The sequence below is a fragment of the Myotis yumanensis genome, unplaced genomic scaffold, assembly GCF_028538775.1.
Source record: "Myotis yumanensis isolate MYYU_CA2020_CCGP unplaced genomic scaffold, mMyoYum1.0.hap1 SCAF_1, whole genome shotgun sequence".
NCBI lineage: Eukaryota > Metazoa > Chordata > Mammalia > Chiroptera > Vespertilionidae > Myotis > Myotis yumanensis.
Genome location: NW_027223752.1, coordinates 16,352,236 through 16,364,137, shown reverse-complemented (window position 1 = coordinate 16,364,137; position 11,902 = coordinate 16,352,236).

Here is an 11,902-nt window from a genome sequence, read left to right as displayed (position 1 = left end):
TGTATTAAAGGGTTGCGGCATTAGGAAGGTTGAGAACCACTGCCTTAAGGATTTCTGCCTTGAGGGTTGTGCCCGAGTTATGGGTGTGAGGTGGAGACAGCCGGGACTGGATCTCAGGCCTGGGGACATGGAAGCCCCTCTGAGAAACCCCCAAACCTGGCAGAGTGGGGGTCTGAGGGCCGAGGCCTGGGCGCCTTGTCAGGTTGTCATGGGATGCTGTGAGCTGTGGAGGGATGCTGAGCCCATGAAGAAGGATCTGCTAATGACTTGAGATTTTGTGCCTTCTAATTACTTGAAGCTAAACTCTGCTCATTTGATGGGACCAAGGGGAATCTCATCTTGGAGTTGGGGTGCTGGCCACCCTGATCTGGAGTGGGGAGCTGCTGGTCCTCTGTCCACCCAGCAGAACCTCAGCACCCAGGGTGTCTAATGCTCGGCCGATCCCCGTGCTGGCCGGCTGGGGGGCCCGTCGGGAGCCTCCGGGAGCAGGGGCCTGTGGGACGCCTCCTCTGTCCCCGGGCATCAAGCCAGCTGTTCTCTGCGCTTTCTCCCGTTTTGATCCAGTCATTTGTTTTATTCGTATCTGCATTCATCTCAAAAGGATTTTAAGGTAAATTTGCTTTTCAACCCTCACAAAAACCCTGTGAGTAAGGATTAGTATTTCCATTTGAGAGACCTTGAGCTGCTGCGTAGAGAGGGAACGCGGCACAGCCAGTGGGCGCAGCGCGGGGCAGCGCTGGGATTGGAAAGGTGGTCCTTTGGCCCCCAAATCGTGGTCTCTTTTTCTCCCTAACAGACTTTTTAGAGAAAACCCTGCAGCATTTATTCCATATGAAAGGGCGCACGTAACGTACACGCAGGTTACAATGGGGACAGTGAATGCCTCTGTGAACGTGCCCCCTCGGGCCCTTCGCGGGCCACACTTCAGGGACCTGCCAGGAACCAAGCTGAGCTGGGAGCTTTAGAGTTTTGTCCCGTGACTCTCACATCCCCAGGAGGTGGGCATGTCCTCCTCAGCACACGGGTGGAGAAACTGAGGCCAAGGAAGCCGTGGCGACTGAAGTTCCCAGAGCCCGGGACGTCCACCCCTGGCCCTGTCACAGCCTCTGGGGACACTTGAAGATGTGGATCCCTGAGCTCTACCCCTGACCTTGCAGATCAGCATTTTCAGAGCTGGGGCCCAGGGAGATATTTTTTCAAAACTCCCCAGGTGACTGATGGAGTTGGCCCACAGACCCAGGTCAGGGGCTAGAACTTTCCAGCACTTCGCCACTCTGAGTGGCTGCGGGGCAGGGGGCGAAGCAGCAGAACTACAGGCGAACCTTCCTCCTGGACGTGACCCACGCGTGATTCTCAGCGACCTGCAGCCCCTGGGAGGGCCTCGGGGACCCTCCTAACACGAACATGTAAACCCTTCCCCCAGGCAGCGGCCACACCATCTCGAAGGTTGTCATTGTCACATGGGACCAAGGTTAGTCAGTAAATGAGTACTGAGGGTTTCTCGTATTTGGCGTTTATAGGATAAAATGAGCCTATTGCTGGAGAGTCCTGAGGACTTGAATTCAGCATCCTGCTGAGAAATCTGCCCGCCGCCTGGCTCCTGGCAGCAAAGCTGCGGGGGGGGGGGGGGGGGGGGGGGGGGGCGGTCCTGCGACGTTGGTGGCATGGCACTGCCAGCGCCCCATCCGTGCAGCCTCCAGTTGGCTGTGGTGCTTTTCGGCTTCACCGGTATCCAGGGAGCTGGGGCAGCGGTTTGGTTAGCCCTGCAGGGTGCAGCGACACCTCTTTACATCGATCGCCTGGGGGGGGGGTGTAAGTTTCCAATAGGATTCGCTTGCAAACGGTCCACACCCCCCCCCCGTTGCAAAGGCAGATTTGAATATGCACCTCTGACCCCCTCACATTGGCCCGGATGGCGGCATTGCAGGTGTCACACAGTCCTTCTCCATCGGTAACTGGGACGGGTCGGGGCAGGTGGGCCGTGGGATCTTTTACCCAATGGGTCACCGGGAACAAAGTTTGAGCACCATGGGCCTGAAGGCATCAGCTCTCAGAGCTGGGAGGGACCTGCGCCCCAGGGTCAGGGAGCCTCTGGATTTGCCACGGTCTCTCCACCAAGCTGGACCCAAGAGGCAGCTTCTCTAGTTTCTAGAAGGACGGGTGGGCACGTGGGCAGTGGCTGCCGGCCCGATAACGCGATCTCCCCTTTACAGCAGCCCAAGAGCGTAGCTGGTGCGTGTTAATATTGGATTATTCCTCTTCGTAGTTAGCTGCCTCCTCACTTCACTGTTTCCATGGCGACGCTTCTCAAACACCACTTCATACTCTGCATACACAATGTAAACAATCTGCAGTTGAACATTTCCCAATTTAGGGGTTTGAAGCCAGAGCCAGCAGGCCTGCCATTAGGGATACAAGCGAGACTCCAATCCCAGGAAGCTGCCAGAGGGGAGGCTGGGGGGACGCGGTGTGAGGGATGCCAGAGCCAGGTCAGAGGAACTGGGGGTCAGAAGGCCACTCGCTAAGTACTCTGCCCCTTTGTTAGTGGGCATTTAGCATAGGAGGGGCTCGGGGTGACTTATGGAACTGGCAGGGACTCCTCCATCACTTAGAGACGAGGAAACTAGGGCTCTGGATGGTGAAGCGGCTTTCCTATTGTCACCGTGTGTGACAGAGTCAAGGCCAGAACTGGGACATGTGCAGAGACTCCATGTGTTCACCCAGCACATGGTCCCTCCGCACCCCGTGCTCATGGCAGACCTTGTGGGTCCACGCTGGTACTCTTTCCCATTGGCCTAGACTTGCGTTTCTCAATTTCAGCACCAGGCTCTGGGACGTCACTGCCAGTTGAGCAGAAAGACACGTGAGATGATGTTCAGTTGTTCTTCTGGCATAACCAGCACCAGGTCCAGTATGCAAAGGGAATGGCATTGGGATGGGTCTCTCACAGGTGCCCTGAGCCCGAAGGTCGAAGAAGTAGGAAGATAGAGCAGGAGGCAAGCAGCTCATTGGGCATCCTCTGTGTGCCAGACACCCTCTGAGGTTGGTACTTCCATACGCATGGTCTGGTCTCATCAACTCCCATTCAACCGGAGCCAAGGCTGGGCTCAGTCTGCATGACAACCAAACAGAGGGGCAGAGCCCAGTGGAGGATGTTAGAGAGAAACTCAGCATGGACACAGCCAGAGGCGTAAGACAAAACAAGTTCACAAGGAGCTCTGAGGCATGCGTGGGGAAACCAGGACCAGCAGACAAACCCGAAGGCCAGCAGTGAGGCCAGAACTGGGAGGCCAACCTGGGCTGGGTGCTGAGCGAATGCAAGAGGGAAACCAGGGCTGCACTTGGGCCCCGGGAGTGCATCCTGCAGTGAGAGTGTCCATGGCTCCCCTTCGTGCACTTCGGGGCACGTGATACACGAGAGAGGCTCCTGTAGGCGCTCAGGGCTCGGTGGACAGCGACCAACCTTTAAGCCAAGATCATCCCTGTGTTTACAGCCAAGAAACAGAGGCACCAAGAAATTCAATGACAGTCTCAGGGCCACCAAACCTGTGAGCTGGAAGTTCAAGTCTGTAGACGCCAGCCCTGCTCTGGGCTCTGCATCGCTGCCTCTTGGCAGGTGGCAGGTTTTCCTCTCCTCCTTCCGAGTTGGAGAGAAATAGGTGGAGGGGAAGCATGGAGGCCCGGGGTCTGCGGAGAAGGACGGCTGATGGACAGAAGTGGGGAGAGGTGGGGGGGGGGGGGAGCAGAGGGACCCTAGGGAGACAGGCACCCAGTGAGGGTGTGTTCTTTTCTCCACGGGTCTAGTGCCGGGTGACACTTACTGTCCAGAGCCCCCGGATTTGGGGTTTCTTGTGGCGACAGTCTGTGTGCCTCTTGTCTCGAGAATTGCCTCTTCTAGGCTTGCTAGCCACAGGAATGTTACCTGAGGCGGCACAGACCGGTACCCGGCCTCCTCCTTGGGGAAAGGCCCTGGTGCCTCCAGGCAGGGTGCCCAGAGGAAAGAGACAGCCCTGACGGGCATCTGAGGGCCTCAGTGTCTCTACGGGAGCGGTTTCTCTGCTAAAGGAAACGGGAGGACCCGAATAGACACTTCTCCAAAGAGGATGGTCAAGAGACCTGTGCAAAGATGCCCCACGTCACTAATCACCAGGGAAAAGCCAATCAAAACCACAGTGAGATGCCACCTCATAGCTGGCAGGATGGCACCGTCAACAACTCAACGGATAACGAGCGCTGGCGAGGCTGTGGACAAAAGGGAGCCCTCTTGCATGGCTGATGGGATTGCACATGGGTGCAGCCACTGTGGAAAGCAGTATGGAGATGCCTCAAAAATTTAAAAATGGGGCTGCCATAAGACCCAGCAATTCCACTTCTGAGTATTTTATCAAAAGAAAACAAAAACACCAATTCTAAAAGATATGCACCCTGTGTCCATGGCAGCCTTATTTATAATAGCCCAAATATGGAAGCAGCCTGGGTGTCCATCAATAGATGAATGGGTAAGGAAGCTGTGATACACATACACACACCAGAATGTCACTGAATATAAAATAACAAAATCTTGCCAATCACAAAATCTTGTGACAACATGGATGGAACTAACGGGTATTAGGTTAAGTGAAAGAAGCCAGAAAGAGAAAGACAAATCCCATATAATGTTGCTTACTGGGCATGACAACCAAACAGAGGGGCAAAGCCCAGTGGAGGATGTTAGAGAGAAACTCAGCGTGGACACAGCCAGAGGCGCTAGACAAAGCAAGTTCACAAGCTGCTCTGAGGCATGTGTGGGGAAACCAGGACCAGCAGACAAACCCGAAGGCCAGCAACACCAAGTGAATAGACCAGATGAAACAGAAACAGACCCATAGATAAAGAGAACAAGCCGATGGTTGCCAGAGGGAAGGGGTGGGGGTGGGGGATGGGTAAAATCTTTAAAAAGTATTACCCTTGACTACTTGAAAAACAAAACAGAACAAAGCACAAAGTACACAGACTGGTGGCCTATGCACAGCAGGAACGATTTCCTTGTAGGTCGTAGCTCCAGAGGATGAGGTCTGAGAGCCGGGTGCCGGGTGGCCGAACCCTGGTGAGGGCCTCGTCGGGGTGCAGACTGCGGGCTCCTCGTTGCACCCTCACGTGGCGGACCACAGGGAGGAAGCAAGCTCACTCATGACTCTTATCAGGGCACCAATCCCACGCATGAGGGTTCTACCTTCATGACCTCATTTAACGCTTCTCAGAGCCTTACCTCCTAATACCTGAGGGGCAGGGTTTCAACATCTACACCTGAGGGGTGGGAACACAAACTGTGCAAAGAAATTTTTTAAAAGAAAGGAAGGAAGAAAAAACAAATTTTTTTTTTTAAAACAGGTACTCAGCCTGCTGTTTGGGGGACAGTGCACTAAAGGCATGGTTGTTTGTTTGTTTGTATCAAAGGAGCTGTTTTTATTTCGTCGTTACGCACACATCGTAATGCGCATGTTTTCCACACAGTGGAAGCACGCAAGGAGGGTTGTTGATTTTTTTCTTTAATAGAAAAACCTCAGACTTTTGCTTTCAACTTCTTAGCAACCCCAGCAGTCTTTGATTTCTGAGCAAATGATCCCATGATTGCTGTGTCTTCAGCAATGAGCCAAATGTCTTGGGAAGTTGAAGAGAAGCTCAGATAGCTCGATGGCTTTCAGGGCAGTGGGACAGGGAACAGAAATGACAGGAGAGTGGACAGGAGACGGGGAAACCAGAGAGGCCAGCAGCACCCCCGTCGCGGGCAGGCCACGGCCTCCCTCGTTTCTTCCCTGGTTCTGCTGTGAATGCTTCTAAAAATCATCACACGGGCCCTAGCCGGTTTGGCTCCGTGGATAGAGCGCCGGCCTGTGGACTGAAGGATCCGGGGTTCGATTTCAGTCAAGGGCACATGCCCAGGTTGTGGGCTCGATCTCCCGTAGGGGGCATGCAGGGGGCAGCTGATCAATGATTCTCTCTCATCATTGATGTTTCCATCTCTTCCTCTCTGAACTCAATAAAAATGTATTTTTAAAAAATCATCATGCAGTTCTTAGTTATAGAACTTTGCATGTTGATGCACTGTGGCAGGGAGAAGATGACTGCTGTCACGACAAGGCTCATCTCTTACAGGTCACGGGGGCTCCATTCATTAACTTGTTGCCCACGGGCACAAGCATCCTGACAGTGTGTGACTGCTCCAGGACAGACACTTCCTCTCTCTCCCTCAGAGACACCAGGGCTCCACCTTGGACTTCCTCTGTGCAAACCAGAGAGCGACGCTGAGACATGGGTACAGGACCCCCTCACCAGTTATGAGGTGACCTAGAGAAGGTTCTGGTGGAATGGCCAGGCAAGAAGTCCCGGTCTACAGGGGCAGCCTATGGAGGGTGAATTCAAAAGCAGGGTTATGAAGCTGACCAGGCTGGCTGGCTGCTCACTGTCTTTTGATCACTGGCCTTTGAAACAGAATCCTAATCATAAGTTTATACATTATTATTTACCAGCGGCCCGAGAGATTAGAATTCTCTCGGCTTGAACGCCCCTACTGTTCCCAGGCTCGGCCCGCGTGTGCAGGGCGGTTTCAGCAGCTGGTGGAGGGCAGGGCGGTGCTTGTGTGTTGATCACAAAAGCTCTTTTCTTTCTTTCCTTGGTTATCTGCTGAAGTATCTGCGTTTTCCTACCCAAAATATCTCCACCCTGCAGGTAAGAATTTGCGGGAGAGTTGGCTTTCAGAACCTGGTTAAAAGCGTGGAGAGAGAAAGGAGAGCAAGGCCCTAAAGCTAACCAGCGACATTCACCAGAAATCCTTTAAATTAATTTCAAACACTGAGTCATACAGACCCATCAACATTGCATAACAGCCATTAAAGTATTAGTGTGACTTTGGGGGACACTTTATTATGCAACTCAGTGGCAAATCTCCTCTGGGGCCTTTTTTTTTTTTTTTTTTAATTCCCCAAAAGAGTGGCAGTTCGCTAATTTATTTTCAAATGGGCTGAGTCTGGGTGGATCCCGGCCTCCTATTCAGCCTTTCGCCTCAGTGCAAGGACGGTGCGCCATGTGAGATTTGGTATCTACAGGAGAGCCGTGCTTGGTATTTTAAAAACACTCTCAATTGTATGCAAAGGCAGAGGCAACCATACATTCATTTAGCAAGTGTTCACTTGCGTGTGCAGGAGGCTGGGCTCTGCACCTGGAACGGAGCTCTGAGCTCCAGTCTCGCTTTGTCCTTTCTGGGTCTCAGTTTCCTCATCTATAAAAGGAAGGCTCATTCTTGAGGCAGGACAGGTAAGAGCAGGGATCCTGGACCCAGACTGCCTCGCTTTGAATCCCTGCTTTGTCGCTTATTTGCTGTGTGGCTTTGGGCAGGTTACTTAACCACTCAGAGTCTGTGAACTGATGGGTATATTGGTATTTAGTTGACAGAGTTGTTGGGAGGATTAAATGGGTCAATAGTTATAAAGTGCTTTGAACACTGGCTGGCCCAGATCGAGGGTAGATAAATATGATCTGTAGTTATGATTGCTCTTGTTGAGGTCCTGGCAAGACTCATCAGGCCATTTCCTGGCTCTCTGGGCACACGGCTGGCCCTCATTTCCAGTCTCCCGTGCGGCCATGGTCACGTGGCTGAGTTCTAACCCTGGGAATGTGGATGGAAGCGAAGTGACCATGTCCAGATCTGAGCCCTGAAAACCTTTCATGTGAGGTCCTCCATGTCTGTCCCCCTCTGCAGTTCCAGCGCAGATGAGCTTGGCACCCCCGAAGCCAGGTGCTGAGGATGGCACAGCCACGAGATGGAGGCAAATGAAAAATTACCTTCACGAAGCCAGCGAGATCTGGGGGCAGCTAGAGCTACTAAAGCAAGGCCCTGGGCTAGGTACAGAGTTGGATAGGGACTAAGACATCTTTCCAGAGGGGCTGAGGCAGGCTGTGATTGTTCACCTGCTTGACTACAAGTTTCTGAGATTATCTGGTAACTGAACCCAAGGATGCCCAGTTCTCAGGCTGGAGACGAGAGCTTGTATGTCTGGCAAGTGCTGGCCGGGGATCTGGCGCGTCCGGCAGACAGCTGCCCAAGCTGGCCATGCCTGCTGTCTGGACAGCGGGGCCACATTTCTGCCCAGATGCCACAGGGAGCTGTTCAGGTTCCCCAGGCAGTCGCCCATGTTCCCGGGATGGCATGTAGTCCTCAGGCCTTGGTCCTTGGCCGTCCCCCCAGCTGTGGCTGCCCCTTGAATGGGAATTGGCAGGAATGTGTGTGTAGGAGCCATCAAAATGGGCAGAGTGAAACTTCCCCTCAGCAAAACTCAAAGCATAATCCATGCCCTGACGCAGCCCAGGGCGGCGGAAGGCTCACTTTGCGGCACTGGCTCCTGGTGTGGGTGGTTTGCTGAGCGTGCACCTGGGTGGGAGATGCGTGTCCCAGCAGTCCTGGCTGCGTTTACCAAGTTCCCCTAGTTCCAGGCTCACGCTCCCTTCAATGGAAATCTCTCTCCTCCAACACTCCATCTGCCCGTTCTCCCAACCCTTGCCATTTTTCTCCTGATATGATGGTCATTTCTACCCATGGCTCCAGACCCTGCCGAAGATGCAGGGTGGCCGGGGCCTTTGAAAGGAATAAAGAAATGTGAAAACATTAGAAAGAAAGAAAGAAACCTGAAAACAAAGTAGAACGCTTTCACAGAAAAACAAAAGCGCAGGCTGCTGTAGCCTTTGGCTGTGCGTACACCGATCATAAAGGCAAATCCAGCTTTTGTGCAATGTCGTGGCTCACAGCATGAAACAGTAGAAAATGAGCAAGGGTGGAAATGGGAGACACCTTTGAGCCGTGTCCTTTGCCAAATAGCCCTTTGTACTGTCCCCGTGGTCAGCTCAACCTGCCTTTATTCTTGAAGCACCATAGCTGAATGAGTAGAGGGGCAGTGGGATGCTAATTCTGCCTCTGTCTACTCTGCAGGGCTAGTATGGGAATGAAAAGATGCATAAGGATGAAAACACTGCTTATGACAGATGCCAACGGGAGAAACACGGTGGGCCAAGCTACAGTTGCCGAAGGGCCAGGTATGCTTGTCTCTTCCTTCCCTGAGGATTTATTGAGCACCTACCAAGTCCAGGTAGCTAGCATGGTAGCTGTGGTTCTTGTCCCCATAGGGCTTAGAATCTGGTGGAAACTATACATAAGCAAATGATAATTATAACACAGCATGATGAATTCTGATAGAAGAACAAGGCACCATAAAAACACAAAAGAGGGGGCTCTTCACTCAGACGTCAATGGTCCTGGAAGGCTTCTCAGAGGAAATGATAGCTCCTCTAAGACTGGAAGCAAAAAGAAGATTTAGGTACCTTAGTCCATTCTGGCTGCTGTAACAAAAATACCACAAATGGGGTGGCATGTAAAAAAAACAAATTTATTTCTCACAGTTCTGAAGGCTGGGGAGTCTAAGATCAAGGTGCTGGAAGATTTGGGGTGTGGTGAGACCCCTCTCTCACTGTGTCCTCACGTTGAGAGAGCTCTCTGGGGCCTCTTTTAGCAGCAGGGCACTAATCCCATTCATGAGGCTCCACCCTCATGACCTAATCACCTTGCAAATGCCCCACCTCTTAACACCATCACCTGGGCAACAGATTTCAACCAATGAATGGGGAAAGGGAGGGTCACAAACATTCAGTCCATACCACCAGGCACAAGGGGGCTTTGGAGGTGGGAAGGCATGCTCCAGGAAAATGAAACAAGGGTTACCTCTGAAGAACAAGACAACTGAAGGGAAAGGAAGGTCATGATGAAAGATTGGGGGAGGAAGGGCCAAGAGGGTCTGGAGCAGTGTTTCGCCAACCTGGCTGCAGCTTGGAGAAAATGTTAATGCCCAGTTCCCACCCCAGGTGGTTTAAAAGCTCCCAGGGGGAACATGCCATGTGCAGGATCTTGTACACCAAGCTAAAGAGCTGCAAGTCCATCTTGAGAGCCACAGGGAGTCTCTGCAGGTTATGGGAGGAATGGACATAACTGGATTTTTGTTTCTTCAGGAAGATTACTCCAGCTGCTGGGTGGCCAAAGGAAAGGGCTGACAAGGCTGGGGTTAGAGTCACTGGTTAAGAAGGTTGCTGCGGGGTCCAGGTGAGGAACAGAGCCCGAGGTGTCAATGGTGATGGCAGGAAGTGGGCCAATCTGAGGTCCAGGTGATGATGGACTAGAAGGGCGGGAAGGTGAGGTTAAGACCCTGGTTCCTGACTTGGACAATCCTCTGAAAAGGCTGCAGCTCCAGCTCTGGCTCCAGACTTGAGTCAATACCAGAGAGCAAGTAATTTCAACCAGAGAATTGATTAGCTCTCTAGGAAGAGGTGTAGAGAGTGAGAAGAAAAGATGGTCTAGAACAGAGGCCCAGGGGGCCCAGGGAAGAGCTGGTCAGAGAAGGGAGAGGAACGCCATAAGCGTGCACCATCACGAAAGCTAAGGATGTGGCTTTTGTAAGAAGGGTGCATTCCAGAGCGTCGGATTCTGCGGAGTTGTACCCACAGGCCACTGGTGACCTTGACAGTGGAGATGAGTGGAAACTTGGGGTGGTACTGAAGTGATGGTGAGAGCTGGCGCCATCTGACAGGGGCAGCTCTTCTTTATCTTTTTCACATTGTAGCCAGAATGTGTTTACTTATTCATTCCATAAGTACTTTCTTTATTAAGCACTGGGCGCTGTGTTCAGAGCTGTGGATAAGACAAGTCCTTGACGCAGAAGACAAGCGAGGAGACAGATACTCTCATTCATATCAGAAAGCCGCGTGATGGGAGCGCTATCACAGAGATGCACGCCAGGGGCTTTGAAAAAAGCAGGATCAACTGTGTGAGGGCGGAGGAAGGGGGCAGGCAGGAAAGGTCCTGGAAAGCAAGGAAGAGGAACAAGGCTTTCGCGGGCATGGCTGTCAGTGGGTGTCCACTGCCGAGTTCAGGTCTCAACTAGCAGGGGGGGGGAACAGCATTTTCAGACCTTCTAGCTGCTGGAATCTAGCAGGTGGATGGGACCACGTGATTGAATTTTGGCAACGAGCAGTGAGGAGTGATGAGCACATCACTTCCAGGCCAGAGCGCTCATTTGCCAGAGCAAGATCCTCCGGAGGTCTCTCTTCCCTCAGGCAGGGTGAGCAGCAATGTTCAAGACTGTGGCTGCTTCTAGGTATCTGAGTAACTACCTTCAAGACACATTTCTCTTGATAGACAAGGATAAAGGAGAAAATACTATTTTCCCTCCACCCACCCATCTTAGGTTCATTGTCTAGGGCAGTGGTTCCCAACCTTTTTTGGCCATGCCCCACCTAAGCATCTCTAAAATCCTGATACCCCCCTGTGACATATAATTCTTATTATTCAAAAAGTGAACTCCATATTCATGTGGAGGAAGCCTAAAAGGCCATTCACTTGCTCTAAACAAGCTTCCAAAGAACATGACATCCATGAAAGAGAAAAATAAAAGAACGAAAGGACAGTTGAAGTACTGAGGAAGAAATTGTTAAAAAATAATAATAAAATGAAGTGATATGAAAAAACAGCCAATAAAGTTTCAAAACACATAATAGCAAACTGAAATGCATAAACATATCACAATATATATTTATATACTGTAGATGAGGCCCATAGAACCATAAGAAATGCAAAAAATTCACTGTTCATAACTCATTCTCGAATTGCCCCCCTTAAAAATCAAATTGCCGCCCTGACCGGTTTGGCTCAGTGGATAGAGCGTCGACCTGTGGACTCAAGGGTCCCAGGTTTGATTCCGATCAAGGGCATGTACCTTGGTTGTGGGCACATCCCCAGTAGGGAATGTGCAGGAGGCAGCTGATCGATGTTTCTCTCTCATCGATGTTTCTAACTCTCTATCCCTCTCCTTTCCTCTCTGTAAAA